The sequence below is a fragment of the Lepidochelys olivacea genome (assembly GCF_965140295.1).
Source record: "Lepidochelys olivacea isolate rLepOli2 genome assembly, chromosome: 10".
In the NCBI taxonomy this organism is placed as follows: Eukaryota; Metazoa; Chordata; order Testudines; family Cheloniidae; genus Lepidochelys; species Lepidochelys olivacea.
The window spans coordinates 72,884,592-72,901,784 of record NC_140420.1 but is presented as its reverse complement, the minus strand read 5'-3'; the positions used below and the strand labels follow the sequence as shown (position 1 = coordinate 72,901,784).

Genomic DNA, 17,193 nt, shown 5'->3' with positions numbered 1-17,193 from the left:
TTAGTAGCTTTAATTTTGCTCCACAAAGAGATCCCATTACATTTAAAACATGTCAATTTCACTTCTCCTTGTGATGCACTTTATCACTCTGACCTGACCTCAGTCCTTCTTGGCTGTTCTTAATAATCTAAAATCCCCCATGAAGAGAACTTGCCTCTAAATGGACATTGACTTGGTACTGAGGGACATCAGTGGGATTAGATCATGGTCATCATTTTTATAGCCCCATGTGCGCCTGTGCAGCCTGTACAAATGGAGAGCAGGGCCAGACAAAGAACAGGTCCCCAGTCCGAAAGGGGTTTACGTTAATTACATTAATCCACTATGGACAGAGCAGAGTGATTAAGCAATCCGAACTGCCTGGGAGTGGGCTATTATCCTGTGCGAATCCAGGGCAGCGTGTGTTTGAAGTGTAGTGTTTGGGACAGAATGGAAGAACCATGGAGCAGGGACCAGGCCTGCCTCTAGATTTTATACCACATCAAGCACAATGACAGTACTCAACAAACAGTAAATAAATAGCATGTGGCTGTTTTCTAACTGCACCAGCTGGTACAGGACCGAACAAACAGCTCAATACAACACAGAAACAGAGTGACTGACGCTCAGCTATATTGATTCTCACTCAAAAGCACAGGGGTAGATTTGCGATTTCCCTGTGGGGACGTTAGCAGGAACCTTTGTCTACCTTCCTCTGGAACACTGTGCAGGGATTGCCCCTGAAGATCAGGTAAGCATATCAATTTACTAGGACTGAAGCGGGAGACCACTGGTGTCTTTCAGCCATTCTTCTTCTTCAGCTATGTTTCTGTGTAATAGTCATGCACACACCAAAATGGACGAGAATATGGTATGCAGGGTAGAAGCATGGTCTAGTGTAGTTATGGACTTGCCTAGGGGTCAGAAACTGGGGGCTCTGGTTCTTGTCTCTGACACGGACTTGCTGTGAGCCTCTTGGCAAATCTCTTGAGGCCAGGTTCTACCACGTGGCGAGTGCCTCCTGCAAAGCCAACTCCTGCAGAAGCCAGTGAGAACTAGGGACTTGATTCTCCAGTCCACTATCACTTTGCCTTGCTTACATGGAACAAAGTAGCTCTAACCACAGTGGAGAACTCCACTGCCCCTGTATAAGGAAATTCTCTACCACTGCAAAGCTGGAGCTGTCTCCTGCACCAGGGACTATGGGGGTAAGAGGAAGAAAAGGGCCTGTCGGGGTGGAACTGAGAGGGAGGGAGCATAGTAGAGCAGAGCTGTCCTTCTGCAGTGCTAGCCCGTATTGGGGAAAAGCTGCCCTGAATCGGGGAGCCTCAATGGGCTTCATACAGGCCCCCTCTCTTGGTCACATGCTCCATTTGGGCTGAACTCAGATACAGTGAAGAATCAAGTATTAAGAGCAGATGATGCTTACAGCTTGCAGGATTGGACCCTTAACGGCTCTGTGTTCTAATCTGCCCATCTGTAAGTTAACAGCACCCATTTCCCTACCTCACCTCAGGGCACTTGGGTTCATAAAACGCATTCGGACCCCTATGAAGGTGCACAGTGTCACTGTTACGGGAAGCAATATAGTGGGAGCTAGCTTTGCTTTCCCTCTGCTCAGCTCTTGCATTCTCAGCCTGGCAAACGGTTCTCTCAGCTCCTGACCTAACCAGCAGTGAGCTCTGCACCTGTGCTCTGATGCCTCTGCCTACCTGCAGGACACCTGGTGTAACAGGTTTGTTTACTCTCTGGCATGCTGGCTCCCATTTTCAAAAGGAGTCTTGTGGGAAAGGGAGGAATCAAGCAGAGTCCCCCAGGGTGACCAAATTCCCAGTTTTATAGGGACAGTCCGGCTATTCAGGGCTTTGTCTTATGTAGGCCCTATACCTCCCTTCCCCCATCTCAATTTTTCACACTTGCTATCTGGTCACCCTCCCACTGTTGGAGACAGAGAACTCACATGAATTGCTGTGCAACTTTTACAACCCTCCGTTGGGTCATAAATATAACGGCCGCCTGCTTGCCATGGCCTTTGTGCCACACAATACAGCTCAAGAGGAGAGCTGGCAGGGGAAGCGATGAGTCAGCTGCTGAACTCCTAACAAGTGATGCCGCTGGGCTGACCTCCATCCTGCAGCTGCTGGGTGTTCCACTCAGCCATGCAATGAACAAGGTCAGCCCTCAGCCTACTGGAAATCAGAGACACTAGGGCCCAACAACAAGGGCCCATTTCTGAGAGCCTGGAAATACTTGCATCCTACAGGCATCTCTGTTATTTAGCCTGCCCCTTCTTTTCATTGCTTCCCGCGTACCCAATAAACTAGCACTCCTGTACAGCTAACTGTGCTGGACCACTGTTAGCTTTGTGTTATTCCATAGTCGTACCGAATGAAGGGGCACCAGCACAAGACTGACACCCGAACGTCACAGGGTCAGCATCCCAAGGGATGGAGCAGCAAAGGGTTTCATGGCATTTAGAGCCCAGCAGAAGGAAGAGCAAAAGGGTCAGAAAGCTTTGGAAGCAGATCAGTTTCATTGATTGCCCTGTAGCTCTTCAGGGTCGTACCACTAGGGAGTGAACCACTTACCTATCCCCTTGTGAAGTTGCTGCTGTTACCATATTGAGAGGGAGGGACTTGAGGCCAGGAGAACGCGCCTCTGAATGCTTCACTCTTGTGACCACTTCTTCCTCCTCCAGAAACCATCAGTCCCACTGGTGCAGGGTACCTAGAGAATCTACGTAGACTCTACTATATACGCTATGGAGAAGGACCTGGAATGGGGCAGTTGGGATAAAGAGGACACACATTGAAGAGGAGCCTAATGGGTAAAATTAGGACTAAATCTGAAGTTCCTTAGAGGTCTAAGGTGTCTGGATTCTGTGTTTTAACCTCAACTCACTATCGAGATAAAACTAAAAGGAGTACTTGTGGCACCTTAGAGACTAACAAATTTGTTAGTCTCTAAGGTGCCACAAGTCCTCCTTTTCTTTTTGTGAATACAGACTAACACAGCTGCTACTCTGAAACCTATAGAAGTAAAGTAACCCATATCTGCCAGACTCAGTAGTAGGTGGAAGTAGGCCCAGTCTTTTGGTTTAGACCCATCTTTAATACAAACTGATGGCTTAAACTCCCCTAGAAGTGGTGGATCACTTTAAAAATGGCTTTGTATAGGTTCCATTGACCTCCAGTGACTAAACTCAGGTGATAATAGACTAGTTATATCTATATACCTATAGATCAATCAGTCTTCCTTCATACAAAAGACAGTGTGGCGGAGTGAAACAATCCTGTGACTCAGAGCTTCTCCTGAGTTTTCATTCCAGCTCTGTCACTGATGTGTTGCCTGGTCTTGAGGAAATCACTTAATTTCTCTGTCTCAGCTTTCCCATCTGTAATGCCATCGAGTAAAGTAACAAATGAGCTAGAGTTCGTGTTCCCTATCCAGGGATGTTGTGAGGATTAACTCATTAAATATCTGGATAGTGCCCAGTGGATAATGTTAAGTGCAGGTGCTGTTGCCTTCTTCCATGTGAATATCATTTGCAAGACACTATTTGCATACTGCAGTAGAAATCTACACTAGAGTAACCTCCAAGTTTTGGAGAACTTTAAAGCTCATACCCATCTCTCATGCCACCAAAAATCGTATTAGCCTAACTTGGCCTGTTAAAAAACCCCACTATATTCCTGCTGGTTCTGTCATCCCTGGAACCTCCGCTCAGACCGAAGTGCATTTTGACAAGTTTCTGACAGGATTTTTATTCAAATTCTCACATTCCACTCAAAAAACGGTCACTCCCGGAACGAAACGACATTTTCATTGGGTCGGCAGAATACGGCACGTGTCACTTTTCTTTTCCTCCCTGATCCATGGCAACCTCAGGAGGCAGGTTCACACAAAAGAGTAACTATTATTGGTTGCACAGTTAGGAACGAGATTTGACTTGTAGCTGCAATAACAGCATCCAGTTACACAGCTGGAGGCTCCCCAATTAATGAAATGGCCGCTGGGTCTTTTTTTTTTTATATAATCTTTCCTTCCTCTTCCACCTTCATTCTAAAGAAAAAATTGCCTCTCCAAAAGTGGCAGCCAAGAAATAAGCTCTGGAGGTCAATAGCAGGCAGCCTCACAGTGACTGGGTTCTTTTTACTTATTAGCTGCTACTCTTTTTTAGCACAGTTGTCAGCATCTTTGTGCAGTGTGTCTGCGTACCGCTGTCGGAAGACAAAAATAATAATGGGCTTGAGGCGATAATCAGGATCTTTAGAAAATGCAGAGATCTTGTGGGGAACTAGGATACACATTTCCCCCCAACACCCAAATGTATTGTATATTCATGAAATAGGCTCCCCTTTCAATAATAAAAAGATTGCTTGCATGGAGCTGTGCCTTTGGGAGGTACTCAGTCATTTCTAGCAGATTTTTAATAATGCAGAATCTCCTTAAATGTTCAGTGTATTTAAATCAGGATGCATCTGAGTTCTTATGACCCATATCGTGGACTCTGCTATAGCTCTGCATAGCTCAGACTGTAACCTTTGGTTTGTAAGGCCAGAAATTCCTGACCTTGAGCTTTCTTTTGGCTCTCATATTCCACCAGTCTGTAAATATGCTGATCCCCACCTCTGTGCCAGTATTAGAATCCCCTCTTATGTTATATTCCTGGCCTAATCACATCCAATCTCCACTCATGGAGTTCCTGAATCTTTACCATTTAGGGAACCACCCCACCCTTAGTCACCTTCATGAGCTTCCCGGTGCTCTGTAGATTTAATTCAAAATTGCCCTCCTGACTTTGTGTGCTTCGTCGACTTGCTTTACCGTATCCTATTTGATGTTATACCTTCTTACCTCTCCTCCTCTCCCTCCTCCCACTCATGCTAGAATTCACCAGCCCTGTAGGACTGACAAAGCCCAGCCTTGCTGACCACAAGGCACAGTGTCAGTCCCATCTGTTTACTCAGGCTTTGGAATCCAATGAAACTGTGGGATTTGAGCCAATATTGATCAATATGCCATTAGATTTTTGGTAGGCACTAAATATTGGGGATGCTCTTGGAGACCTAGTGATGGGAGATTTTTATAAACCTAAACAAACTGCCATTGTGGCTTCCCTATGTCCCCTCTCCACAGCTCTCTAATGTTAAGGGTAACCTTCACCTCTACTTCCCTATTATGTGGAATTCTCTCCTTCCCTCTGAGGCACTGAATACTTTTGGTTTCAATCTCACTTTATAACCTTCACGTCCCACTTTAGGCTATCGCTGAGGCTCACTCCCATACCTCTTCCTTGACCCTGCCCACATTTTTGCCTCTCTCCATCTTCCTGTGCCTGGGGCTAGCTTGCAGGAACACTTTCTTCCATCTTTCAAGTTTAATTTCTCTTAGCCTGCACACGCTCTCGCTCTCTCTCTCTCTCTCTCTCTCTCGTTTTCCCTCTTCCTGCCTGGATGAATCACGGTATCCTGCTGTGTAAAGACTATTCTACATGTCTGCAAAGTGGTTTCGATACATTTTATGAAGGGCTACATATGAAAACACTTGCTGTATTTGTTTTTAATGGGACAGTTGCATGAGCTACATGTTGGTGCATAACAGGAAGGAATGGGTTAATATCTTCAGTGCAATATACCTTTGATTGTGAGGTTTTATGCATACCTCAACCAGTCGACACCTCCCACCCCCCTTTACCCCCCCCGCAACATCTGTTAATCAGTCCCCATTATATTAAGAGTTACAAATGTCTGTTCTTTCACGAATGGCAGTGGCTTGAGTTCTTGAATGCTGGAATGACACCTGGCTGTTCCAAAGCGCATGCAGAGATGCTCATGCTTACCTAGTTGTGTCTCTCTCTGTTGTGGCGACCATCTTAGATTGGTACACAAATGATCACTAAAGGGCTATACAGTGACCTTGACCCACTTTGCCACTCTCGCGGATGTCATTGGAACTGCTGTCAGAAAGAGGGGCATATACAGCATTCAGAGTTGTTATGGTCAATATACAATTTGTCGGCAGTTACTCAAATAACATAGTTCACTGTCTAAGCTATAATACTGTGTACCAGGAGAATCTATTAAGAACACAGGTCCCATGGAGTGCTGCAAATTGGATTCATCCACTTATTTGGCAGAAGTAAAATGCTGTGGGCCCAACCTCACAGTCCTTACTCAGGCAAAGCTCATTTACCATCCTTACTAACAAAATGTACCTCAATGGGAGTTTTGCTGGAGTAAGGGTTGCAGGCTCAGGGACAAAGGAAAATAGCTTTTACTTTTAAAAAGCATCAGCTCAAACCGTATTTGTTCAGTTATAGGCAGATGTTTTACAGATAGGTCAAGTGAGACAAAGAAAGGTTTACAGAATTGTCCAAGATTATAAAGCAAATCAATAGGATTGTCAAAATAGAACCCAGGAATCCTGAGTCCCAGCCCCTAGCTCCAACCGCAAGAAACTGCCCTCATTGACAAGCATCAAAAGTTATGCATGTGTATGGAGAAGATCTCTCTTATAACCAGATACAGAATCTTGTACCTCTACCGAATTTAAGAGAAGCAACTGTGACTGTAGCCTCCTCTACCAAGGCTAAGAGGAACTCCTGCAAATTAAGCTAGTTCAGTTACCCTCAGTTGTGCCTCTCTAAATACCTCCACGCTCACAGGCAACTGCTCCAGAGAGCAGCCTGCTAGCCTGCCACCAGAAATACCGGTACATTCTGCTTTTTACAGGGGACATCCATCTCGACCATCTATTCCCATAAAGTACTAAGCTGTAAAACAGCCTTACATTGGGACGGGGGGGGGGAGATTTGTCTGTCAGAAAAGTGCATGAAGGAAAGAAAAAGCTACCACACTACATTTTCATATTGCAAACGATGCTGCATTGCTCTGATACAACATAAACGATCACAGCCCGGGCCCAAACGAGTGATTCAAAAACAGCAACAAAAACTTTGGCCTTGGTCACTGAAGAGTTGACTAGCACTCACATATTCTTCCTAGTTTCCTCCTGATGGGAGGTAATTCACTTCCCGCATGCCCCCTCCCACTTCTATCCCCAAAGTGGATTAGTCTCTCATGATAGCTCCAAAGACCAAAGCTCTCAAGCTTTCTCCAGCTAGTATATTATTCTTTGGATGATCAGTCTGATTGAATTAAGAGATCCATATGTCATTAGCTGATTATTAATAAGATGCAGGTAGTCTTTGATTGGGGAGGTAATTGGTATGTGCAACAATTACAAACAACATTCGCCACAGCAAAGCTGTCAATTTTTTTTTTTTATTTCCTGTAAGTTCTAATAAGAGCCATCCCCTCCCTGCGCATAAACACTCGGAAACCTAAAAACAAACTAGGATGACTAAATTAAGCAAGTGGAAAAGAAAGGCCCCCCCCCCATGCTTTCCTATCTAGAAAACATTCTTGTTGAATTTCCCCTGCTGCTTTGATCAGAGTGCCTTCAAATCCTGCCCTTCCCAGGGTAGGATTCAGCCTGGAGTAGGCTTTAATTAACATGAAATACTCAGAGTCAAACTTTATAACAAGTGAAAAATCTGACCCTGCTGCAAAACACCCATGAAGGCTATTTAAATCCTCAAATCTTGGACAATTAAGAAAGGGCCAAATCTTGATGTCTTCACTCAGACAAAACCTGCACTCAAGTCAATAGACGGTTAGACTGAGGAAGAAGATCAAATTTGGCCTAAGGGAAACTGAAGGAAGTAATTGGCACTGCAGTTAGAGGATCTGTGTTATCCTGGCAATAAGAAATTGGCAACTGATGTAAAGCACTGCAGTGCCATTAAAATAGTAAGCAAAGAGCTAGAACATCAGTGGCCTGTTCCTGAGGGGGCAAAGCCATTCAGAAAGCCAGTAGCAAAGCTGGCAGAGACCCCAAGTCCCAGCCTACCATGTAGACCACAAGCCCAACATCTCTGTCCCAATAAACAGCCCTGGTGCCCCCCAGTATCTGTAAATACACCAAAGGACAGAAAATCTGAGTCTGATTGCAGGAAGTCCGATTCTAGGCTGAACGATATAATTATAAAATTTATAAAAGGGGTGTGGATTTTGTTTCTGCCCTGCATTGTTTTTCAGTCTGTGCCAGCAAACACTTCCCTAGATTTGCCATGTGTGATAAGCTCGCTATTTTATTTGTTTTTTTAAAAGGAACACGCAGCACATTCTTTCTGTGACAAGCGTTCTTATTTGATAGCTTAGGCAGCTCTGAAAGATACTAAATCACTAGTCAGTTAGCACGAACACACCTTGGGGGCAATATACAGCGTGGTCTCTCGCTAACATCATGAGCCAGACTCACAGGAGTCTATGCAGGCTTTTGATGGCATAAACCCCAGGGCTGGCACCCCAGCACTGGAAAGTCTATCAGAGTGGGAAGCTGGAGAGCTCTTTAGAAAGCAGCCACACCCTCCCTCCACCCGGGGCCCACATACTGCACCCATTACCAGTCTCTACTTGTTGGTTAATAACATAAGCAAGGGGTGCTTCCTAGAAACTGATCGGTCTTATCCGCCTCCAATGCACTCATTACTATCCCATCTAGTGGTCAATTGCTGCTGTCTGTGTCCCCAATAATAGAACCTCGCTGGACTAGCTTTCTTGTCCCAGTCCCCACCTGGAATGACCATACATTTGCTGTTAATGGCATCATGCTGATGTTTCAACAGCCATGTAATAGCTTGGTCCCTTGGCTTCATGAAAGGAATACCAGATGTTCTGATGGGCCCTTTAACACCTGCCATGTCCACTCCCCTGGCATTCACCGGGTGCATGTATTGAACCCACCGCATTGATTAGCCAGCCCCTTGGATGTCTGATACCACTTACGCTTGCAGAGTTAAAGGCCATGGGGAAATCTCCTCCACCATTTGATCTGTCATCAATCCTTAATTCCCCCTCTAAGGTTTGTCTAAGTTCACTCTCTTACACCCTCCCCCCATGCATATGATTCCTAACAGTTCTGCTGCAATAGAGCCGCTAGATCAGTGAGTGACCTACACTGAAAAGTCAACGTACAGGAAGGCCGTCAAGATAAAAATTTAGCTTAATGGCAACTATGCAAGGTTCTTCCTACCTTCATATGTCAAGGGAACACGGCCTGACATTTATGTTTATCCGACTGTCTTATTCAGGGCTTTCCAAAAAACAACTTGGAGAAGGTTAGGCATATTTCACATGTCTGGCATCTGAAGAATGTGTGTGCACAGTGGGCCAAAGATCAGGAATTGTAGGGAGCCCCTGGCAAGTGATGAAAATTGGGTTAATGTGCCACCCAGCTACCAGAGCAAGCGGACATCATTCTCATAAGGACATCACCAGATCCTGAAATTAAGCCCAGAGGACATCGCTTACAAGTCTCTCAGACCTCAATGTGTGACCCTGGCCTTTGTGTGTGACAATAAATCATAACAAAGTGTCAATAAATGTGTGTTACATACATAAATGTGCACTTCGCAGCAGGAAGCATAAAATAAACCAAGGTTCTTGCACTGAGCGAGTTTCAAGTTTGCTTAGTTGAAACACCTTACCCTATAGATTATTTAGAGAAATAAACAGGGAGCCAGAAGCAAAGATGTTTGGGATGATGCAACACACATTGTTGTGCACCATGAATGCGGTCACTCACAATGAGGTACAGTCAAGAGACGTGGCAGAGCAGGTACAAAGGGACGCACACATCTTTGCATCAGTACACATTCTGGTAAGCTTCAGTAGCAGTAAGATACCAGCCTCAGTCGGTCATGCATGTGTGTGTCAGGATATATAAGAAGAGTGGTAACTATTTTGCAATTGTTAAGGCAGTGATTATCTTTTAACACTACTTCCTCTGACACTCTGTTCGCTGCTCACCACTCATTGCAAGGTTACAAGGACAGAGAGGAGAAATTCCTGAAAACCCTCTTTTGCTCATTTGGCTGAGGACAAGTGGGATAATCTTTTCTGACAAGTATTAAGATATCTTCCACAGCAAATTCTGTATTTGCTGCTATTGCTGAGAAGACTCACATCAGAGGCTTCATGCCAGGCTAGGGAGGCTCTCCCCTCTAGGTCATCAGTTCAAGTCGAGGACACTACTCCGTGTGTACTGAGGGACAACACAGCAGGTGAAGCCCAGGGGGCAAAATATGGCTTTAAACTTCCTTTATATTTGCCCAGATCCTGGGCCAGATAGGGACCCATGTATCCTCGGCATAAGTTACAGCAACACTGCCCAACACATGCCTGACAAGCCCCCTCTCATTCTGGCCTACTCCCTTCATCAGGAGCTTTGTACTCTTTCACTGGAGGAGATGTCCTCCAGTGAGTTCCAGTGCTTTTATGGCTACAGTACACCACTCTGGTAGCATTGCATGCAAGCTTTCGAGCCACACAGAGCTCTTCTTCAGGTCTGGGAAAGGAATTCCTAGCATAACAGCAAAATGAAAGGTAGAAGAGATAGTTTAGCCTAAGTAGTTAGCACATGGTCCCTTAGCACATATTGTAAGGGACCATGTGCTAACTACTCATGCTAAACAATCTGTTCTACCTGGCATTTTGCTGTGACGCTCGGAGTTCCTTTTCCAGACTTGAAGAAGAGCTCTGTGTGGCTCAAAAGCTTGCATCTCTCACCAACAGAAGCTGGTCCAATAAAAGATATCACTTCGCCCACCTTGTCTCTCTGATGACTAACAGAGCATTCAGAACCAACTTATCTTCAGAGACGAGCCCCTCTGTTTAATTGTCTCTAGGAACCATACCACAGAGTTCTGGGTAGTTTATTGTGTATTTTCCTTAGTGTGCCTACCAATTAAGCATAGAGCAGCTCTCTCTGTGGGGATGGTACATCTCATGAGACTCTCCCCACTGACAACCGGTTTAAATACAGCATAAAAACCAACATACATACACTCAAAGTGAGACTGTACTACAGACCCACACAAAATCAAAAGCAACTGCAGAATGCTTAAGGACTCTAAAGTAACATGCAAACAACTCCCAGCATCACCTACCCACCAAACATAAAATGAATTGTGGCTGTCCAGATGCACACTTTGTTTATTCAGTTCATGACACAGAAAGCTATTAGCAGAGGGCTAAGGGATCTGGAGCAATTGATGTAAAATAATGGAGCTCACAGCCGTTATGACTGTGTATTTTTGTAATTGAATAAGTACGTCCATTTAACAGCCTCCATTCTCAATTCTCCCGCCTGCAGTGTGTCAGGTTATTTCCATTAATTGGCTATTGTTGGCCCTCTAAAGCAGGCTACACGCTTGTTTATGTTGCAATTTAATTTTCCAGGATATTACTACCTGCATCAGGCTGTAAAAGGGGACATGTGTAACCGACCCAGCCCCACTCAAATACAGCAAATGAGATCAACATGGATTCCTCCAAAGTGCAATGATTTATTTTAAAACACTGCAAGGTTATCAATGGATCAGTGGCCTATGACAGTGCAGGGATATCCCTATGGAGCCATGCAATTTAATCTTATCAGAATCAGTATGGGGGTGGGGGAGGAGAAATGAATCTGATGTGAGGACACCTTTTAATGATGAAAAGATGTCCTTGCATTCAAGCGGGAGATGGCTCTCCTTTTTGTTTGGCATTAGTACATTGTCCCCTCTCAATATATACCCCATGGGGAGTATGTAGCCGAAAGAGAAGGTTCTCTCCAATCACCAGCCAGAAAAGGAGTTTACTGCAGTGCTAGCAAATATAATTACAGAATACTGCCAAATCCTTAAGGCTAAAAACATTACATACCTTTAAAACTGTACATACTCATAGGGAATTCAATGCTTGTGCCCAGAGTGTGTGTGAATGTGAGTGACAGAGTTGGAACAAGCAAACCTATTGTATGTTTATGATTCACAACATGTAGGATGCTTTCCAGCTATTCAAAAGGGATGGTCCCTAAAGTAGTGTAGTCAAGGGAAAACATCTCATTTGGAGAATCTGGAGTTTACCCACTTTTCATTTAAGAGATAAAGCATTTATTCACTCCCATTCTCCTGTGACAAGTACATGCTGGTTGTATGAACATCACAACTGCCATGCACGTTATCTACTAGTTAGTTATGCTCACCCCAAAGTGCATTTTAATGTCACTTCCAACCCCTAATGTCATCCTACCCTAAACCCAATTCAAAATAAGGGAATCCTCAGTGTCTACCAGGCCACTGCCCTGGAACACCAGGAAGGGGAGTTTACCCACTTCATTTTTTACCAGTACATCACTGGATCCCTACCCTGAGGAGCTCATACTGTCTGAGAGACAATCAGATAGAGATTAAGGGGAAGGAACAGGGTGCATGTAGACAAGCCAACTAGAGTCACTGTAGATGGCATGACGGAAGTGGACTTTTAGAGGGTCTTAAAGATGGACAAGGCAGAGGTCTTGTGGATGAGTTCAGGGAAGTAGGACCAAGCATAAAAGGGCCACAGGAGAGAAGGTACTGATGTGAGTGTGTGGGATATTGACAAGTGGATGGGTCAGGGGTGAGGAGAACATGGGCAGGATGGAGGGGGCTGGGAGCAATTGGAAGATTCGGCAAGTGCGGGGCAGAGATTTCAAGGTGGCCAGGAGCTTAAATTCAATGCAGCGGCATCTCAGCCCACCCAAATCGCACCCCCACTCCGCTCCCTGACAGGAGCGCTGGGCAGGTGCGCGGAACGGGGCAAGTCCCCATGCCTAGACCCTGGTCCCCAGCAGGAGCGCTGGGCCTGACCCATCTACAGTGTTAACAAGACACCATACTTTGGATAATGTGTTACATAAGGAAACATGGGAACCAATTTCCAATGGAGCTCCTGGGCAGATTTTCAAGTCTTCAGCTCCTATTTAGGCACCTAAATAAGGGCCAGACTTTTCAGAAGTACTCTGTACACCCAATAGCAAATACTGCAAAATGTATGGCCAGATTTGCAAGGATGTGATGAGCTCATTTGACAAATCTGGCCCTTATTTGAGTGCTCAGTTTCAGTTATGCCAAGTCATATGCTGACTATACAAAGGTCATTCACTCAGCTTCAAAAGGCAACAATTACTGGGGTGAAATGGGGCAGCCTTTAATGGCAACCTTATGCAACAGTTAAGTAACCTTCATCCACTGTCACGCAGAAGGACTTTAGGGAGATGGCTTATTTTACTTTAAGATGGAATTTTGCCAGGATATACAAATTAATGTCTAAACTGCTGGATGTTTAATGATCACAAAACACTCCTCCAGAAGGCAGCAAGTTTAAAACGATAAACAGGGACTTACATAAATATGTTTTCCCCAATTATACTATATGTCCCATATGGCATCCAATCCTTCTAGTAACAAAATCCCCATTGGCTTCAGTAGTGAAGATCAGACCCACGGGCAGCAGAACAGTATAAACACAGAATTCCTCATAATAAAAGCTGTTAGCAGGGGTAATGGGAGAGAATCACACTATTTAGAAGTTAACATTTATTTTATAGAAATAATTTACCATTTGGAAAAAATGGATATCATGAGGGAAGCGTCACTGTCAGTGAAGGTAGAGGAATAATGAGCTATGCAGGTTCCCCTGGGGGGAATTCCCCATCCAAAACTGTTTCTTTATGATGACTACAGAGAAACATACATGTAAAGTAGGTAAACTGCTTTGCAACTGCTCCCTGGCTTGGAATCTTTTGAGAGGAAATCAGATTTGTTTTAAAGAGATGAAACAGTATGATGTTGGATAAGAAAAAAAAGCAAATAAACAAGCTCTGAATCAAATCCCTTTCACAACCTCAATGATCTAACAGGTTTTTTGTTTTTTTAAAATCTCTTTGGCTCCCTTTGCTATTGTCATGACCTTTGAGCTAAATGAACTCTTGGTAGATGAAATGAAAGAACTTGTATCCCATCATTAGCAGGAAAAGATATCAAGAGACAGCAAAGCCTTGTCTATGTTAAGGCAAAACTGTCTTTCTTTTAAGAATCCTTGTATGGAGTGGGGATCTCTGATTTGATATTCCTTCAGTTACCACTAAGTTCCTCCTTCTTATTTTCCTAGGGCTGGTTACTTCAGCAACAGTCTGTTTGTGATTGGAAGCAGCATGTTGCATGCATCATAAACCCAAAGCACTGCTACTGTCTCTAGAAATTTGAAATATAACATAGCAGGAGCCGATCCCGATGAGATATCCTTCTGTTAGCATTTCACCCCTCGCTCTTTGCGAGGATGAAATCCAAAGAAGCTCCACGTCTGGCTCAGCAAGGTGCATATACATGGGCCCAGCTTTAACCACCCGAGAAGTCCCATATTTCAATGGGAATACACACATGCTTAAAGTTAGGCACATATTTATGTGTCTTGCCAAGTCAGGGCCTTGGACACTCTCCCCAACGCCATGTGTCAGATTTTCCAAAAGTGGAGGGGGGGAAATTGTGCATGCATAAATTTGCACTCTTAAACCTGTAACGGGACCCACATGGAATCCCACTGAAGTCCATGATGACGAGCACAGGCACAAGGATCTGCCCGCATGGATCCAACTGCTGGATCAGGGCTCTAACTAGGACACACACTTTTCACAATTGTACATGCAGCTGTGGTCAGGGTAGCTAATTAAACAACTTCATATGTGCATGTAATGACATATCTAAATTTTGTGGGACTATAATACACTAAGTTTGCAAAGTGTTTGTATTTTAGATCCAATGGGACTATTCACGGAGACGGTACAATTAAGCATATGCATAAGTCTTTGAAGGTTTTGAGCCTAGACAGAATGGTCTAAATTCATCCTTTTCTCCATCGTCTTCAGTGGAGTTACACCAGGAATGGATGGCCCGTGAACTGCAATATCTGTATCATTATGTAGTAACAAATTTCCAGCCCTGAGGCTCACACAGTTACATTCCTAATTTGTTTATCCTTCCCTTAATTCTATCAGGTTTCATGATAGTTTTCAAATCCATGCTCCACTCCCCCCCTGCCCCCCACACCTCATATTATGGTGGAGTTTCCCCACCACAAGCGTTTCCCAAATGTCAGTTTCTCACTAGATAGGTGGCATTAGACACCTTCTACAGTTACTTGCCAGAATGTCTCACTCTTGTGCAACATGAATGAATAGAAATAGACTCAGTACACTAGGACAGTTCCATCCAGTTCACTGTATGAGCACTCTTGAAGGAATTCTTATCCTTTCTGGTCAAGTCAGGGGTGAGCAGATATTAACTAATACCTAGGAGTCAGATAAATGCTTTGCCTAGCAAAATCATAGACCAGACACAATTTGCACATTATTGAAGTGAGCCATATGGCAAAAGTTACATAGTTTGGCCAAGAAATGATCATCTCTTTGCAGCTGTCTAATGTGACAACATGACTGTCTGGACTATCATTATTAATTAGTTTCTCTCCTATGGCAGTAATCTGTGTTCACTTTACTCCTGATTTAAAATGATAGAACTTATCCCAGGAATCTCTTATCCTGGATGCATACAGCACAGCCCCTACAGAGTGAACACTTTATTATAGGAGAAGAAGGTTGGTATAAAGTACTGCATAGTGACAATAAACAGGGAATAACTGAGGGTGTATAACACAATGGAGAATGAACCAAGGTCTTTTTGCCAAGGTCACTGAAAATTCCATCATTTGACATCACTGAAAAAGTCAACTAAATTAAAAGCTGAACAAATAATTCACTATCAGTATTTTATCTGAAGAATTTACCCTTCCTTCCTGCTAGTGACAAATACAAAGCAGATCCAGATTCCTTCTTGTTTATTTTATATTCATATTTATTCAGAGAATGATTTTCACTCTTTTACTCTATGAATTGATCACAGTCTGAAGAAAGCATTCGATAAACTGTATTTAACAAGCCAAGTTGTGATGCATGGATGCGATGGGTCAGAAATTACTCATTGATACTGCTGGTCCCCGACTGAATAAGTGCACACACATTTCTGGCACAAAATCATCACATTTTGAACTGCTAGGAATGAGTTTTCATGAACATTCATGCCAGTTTAACAAAAACACGCTGTTTGCAAAAAGTGAAAACCAAAACAGTTGGGAAGCAAGTTTATGAGGAAATTCAAATGATTGTTGAGTGGACTTTGTTTTGTCAGTATTTTCCCAGCATCAGTTAAACCACCAACTCTTTAAAGGTTATGTTAAAGCAGCAAGTTTAATGTCTCGAACAAAATTCCTGATAGCACCTCCTCCTTACCACCCTGCACACGTACCCCTCCCCAGTCCCGATCTCAGAGCTGTCATATCTATCTTGCCAATGTATCTACTCCACTGACTTAAGCAAATTGCTAATTTTTCAAGATATTTCTTTATGATCAATGATTCTGAAATCGTTATAAGACTTAATTTAAACTCCTGGTTTGTGGCATTGACAGAGTTGCTCCAGTGAATTCAGCTTTGTATTTACCTTGAGGCCCTTTGTTATCCTGTATTTTACACACAAAGTGATATATTTCCAGTCCTCTTTATACAGTGGAACCCTCACACAAAATTCAAGTAAAATGCTCAGAGCATAAAATTCCAGTGTGCGGAGCTAAATGCTGAAATAATGATTTTATGACCACTTAAGGAATGAATGGGCTGTGCCGTGCACATGCTGGAACCTTATTAAGTAGATGCAAGAGGCATTAATCTAGGAGAGGACTACAACAGCCAACCTATCCGATCGGTGTCCCCGCTGTTTCACTAAGTTTGATATCATGGGACATATTCAGAAATGGCAACAGAAGCTGAGCAGGGTTACCCGAGTGGTGATTCCAGCCAGGTATATTTTGTTCTATTTGGTAACTCAACCGGAGAGGTCATAGCAAGGGTGGTTTGTTGATGGGATTGTCTTTTGGCTTCCAGTCAAAGTAGGTCAGGGGGTGAAGTTTCTGTAGCCAATAAAATACCATGCTGAGGGACACAAGAAGAACACAGGCAGGCAGGCAAATTAGATAAGCAAATGCCTCCGTGCTTTGCTGAATTGGGGCCAGCAGAATTGGTGGCTAGTTACTACTGAGTCCTATGGAAATGGAGCAGATATAGACAACAGATGGACACAGAGTCTAGAGGCTTTCAGAGGACAACTTCACTCACAAAGTTTTCTGAAGCACAGTCACTGAGGGGTTCCTCGCAGAAACCCATGAGCTCTTTACCCTAAGGCCAGGATATTTCAGTTGATAACCAAAACCGAGCGTTACCCCTGAACATGTAA

The 17,193-nt window shown here is 43.8% G+C and overlaps 1 protein-coding gene across 1 annotated transcript in view; it reads right to left on the bottom strand.

The window, feature by feature from the left end:
• The window catches only part of SLCO3A1 (solute carrier organic anion transporter family member 3A1), a 203,480-nt gene that overhangs the window by 152,629 nt on the left and 33,658 nt on the right, over nucleotides 1-17,193 (bottom strand). The window lies entirely within an intron of this gene.